This window comes from Nicotiana attenuata, chromosome 8, assembly GCF_001879085.1.
Source record: "Nicotiana attenuata strain UT chromosome 8, NIATTr2, whole genome shotgun sequence".
NCBI lineage: Eukaryota > Viridiplantae > Streptophyta > Magnoliopsida > Solanales > Solanaceae > Nicotiana > Nicotiana attenuata.
The window spans coordinates 28758612-28761604 of NC_031996.1; the positions used below are offsets into that span (position 1 = coordinate 28758612).

Genomic DNA, 2993 nt, shown 5'->3' on the forward strand with positions numbered 1-2993 from the left:
TACCTTGTCTTTTTCTCCCAATCTCACCCTTCATTATTATTAAATAATTTTATTTTATCATTTACCCTACTTTTTTATATACTGTATCATAATTTTTCTTTATAATATTGCAAGTTTATTCATCATGTTACTGGTGTGTGATACCATGAAACGACGGCAAAACGACACAATCCATCCAAACATTGTATTAATCAAACGATACAGTACAGTACAATACGATACGATACCTTATGAAACAACATGTAACAACCATCCAAACAACCTGTAAGTTATATATCTCGTCAAGTGTAAAGAACTTATACACCATCAGATCATCTTATATTACAATTTCTACAATTTAAGGTCACATGTAGATATCCTTTGAATATGGTGATAGTGTAAAAAGAAAAATTATACTAACAATGTAGATAACTTAAAACTCTTCATTTATAGCACCCAAATAATAACTTACTAGAATTTCCCTCGTCAAGAGTAGTTCAAACACCACGAGGAATTGTTAAAAACATGTACTTCCAAGTCTTCACAGAACTACTACTAAGAAACCATCATATATACATAAGAGATTGATTAAACATAATAAAGACCAATAATTATCGCGATAATTAAACATAATTGAACATGCAAGGTCGCACCGAGACTAACAAAGTTTCAACGTGAAATGGGAGGCAAATTCTTTGGGGAAAAAAATATAAGTTTTTATCCCATAACTTTTGACTATGTTTAAAATTACCCTCAAAGATGAAATTTTACTAGGGAAAAATATTTATATTATTAGATTAAATTTGTAGATGTAGTGCAAGCAAGCGCATCTGGTGTAGTGGTATCATAGTACCCTCCCACGGTACTGACCAGGGTTCGATTCCCTGGATGCGCACTTTTCTATTTTTTTGCCAGTGCTGTTTCCTTAATTCGTATTCCTTTTTTAAGAGCCAAGACAAAAGTAAAGTACGACCACAAAAAAAAATTAATGCACGCCCAACTGGATGATAATGGCAGGAGCCACCAAATTTGGATCTCTAGTGTGATCATTTGGACTACTGCTTTGATGTTGTCCCCATGTTCCCCCCGCGTGGCGACATGGGGGCGAAAAAAGGGAAGAGAGTGATGGGTTTCTCTCGCTTTTGGCATAGAGGGCCCCAGTGGGAGGCTCGCACGACGGGTCAGTGGTAGAGCGCGCCCCTGATAATTGCATCGTTGTACCTAGGTTGTGAGGGCTCTCAACTATGTGGATAGATCAATGTGCTCAACGGCGCCTAACCTTAAGATGTGGATCATCCAAGGCACATTAGCATGGCGTATGGCGTACTCCTGTTCGAACAAGGTTTGAAACCAAACTCCTTAGGAGGATAGATAGGGCGATTCGGGTAGATAGGGTGATTCGGGTGAGTTTTGTATCGGCGATATTGTCGTTTTGCCACTATCATCCCCTATAACCTTTCCTCAGTTTGCTGGCACAATATAGTTTTACTTTCTTTGATATTCCTAGTTAATCTTTACTAGCTTATTTGCTGTATGTGACTTGCGACGCACCCTCCTTATTTTCTCGCCTTTTTCTTTGTCCTCATTTTCCTTCATCTTAAATTTTTCGCGAGCCTAAGCCTATATGGTTGTACACATTTACACGGTTATTCTTACATCATTTGATTAGTCTGTAATGCCCGTACATTTAGGGTGTGTTTGGTATGAAGGAAAATATTTTTCGGAAAATATTTTTTAATTTTCTCATGTTTGGTTGGCTTAAATATTTTGTATTTTTCCTTATCAATTCATTTTCCTTTAATTGGAGAAAAATGTTTTCCTTATCAAAAGAAGGGAAAACATTTTCCAAAGCTCCTTCTCAACCTTCCCCATCCTCACCCACCCTACCTCCTCTCCAAAAAAAGGTTTTTTTTTTCAAATTTCAGTTTTTCCGTTACCACCAACCCTACTACCCCTCCAGCCCTCACCCTCCCCAACCCCCTCCCCGACTAAAAAAAAAAATTTCCTTAAAAATTTTTTTTTGCAATTTCAAATTTCTGTTTTTCCATTTTTCTGCACCACCCCACCCCCGCGCACAAAAAAATTCCTTTTACTTTTTTTTTTGTAATTTAAATTTCTGTTTTTTTTTTTTTGTTTTACTGCCACCCCCTCCCGGAAAAGTTTTTTTTACATATATTTTTCAGTTTTAATTTTACTATTTATCGGTTTAAATGCTCAAAATTTTACAAGTTCCAAAATTGTGAGTTCGGAGGTTTATGTGTTTGAAAGGTTACGGGTTTAGAAATTATAAAGTTTACGGGTTAAAAATTCCGCGGTTTTGAAAGTTTAGCGGTTCGAAAGTTTATGAAATTTGTGGGTCCGGAAGGTTGTTGGTTTGAAAGTTTATGGCTTCATGTTTATTATATCTAAATTATTTATGAATATTCTTAAGAAGTCATTTTCCTTAATTTGCGTACCAAACACCGGAAAATGAATAAGTTACTACTTGTTTCCACGGAAAACATTTTCCGTTATACCAAACGCACCCTTAGTTGAATAATTTAGCATTGCTCCAGCAATGTCTCTCAATACCTCTGTTTTAAAAGGCAGAACTCGCCCGGGGCTCGCCCCAGGGCGAAGCACTCGTAAAACGCCCTTGGGCTTATGTGTGGGGCTTAGTTCCGTGAGACTTACGCCTCGGACACGCCCAACGCCCAGTGTACTGGGCTCGTCTAATAGATATTTATGCAATTGTATGTAACTAACCTTGTAAATCCTCAATTTTTTTTAATTAATTGTTGCCTATTCCAAATTACTTTTTTAATCATAAATCATTAAGTTGAAAGTATTTTATGTCATAATTAAAATAAAAATTATACACGTTATCCACGAAGATTGCTATGATATAAATTTTAAATAAATCTTTTATTTAAAAAGTATTTATTTATTAACTTTTATTCTTTACTATATAATAGTGCATAATTATTTTATAATTTTTTTTCTAAATATTATTATTTTCACATTTACGAGATACA

At 35.3% G+C, this 2993-nt stretch overlaps 1 non-coding gene across 1 annotated transcript; it reads left to right on the plus strand.

The window, feature by feature from the left end:
- On the plus strand, window positions 804-874 carry TRNAG-CCC. Its single transcript has one exon. It is a non-coding gene; the product is annotated as a tRNA-Gly (tRNA).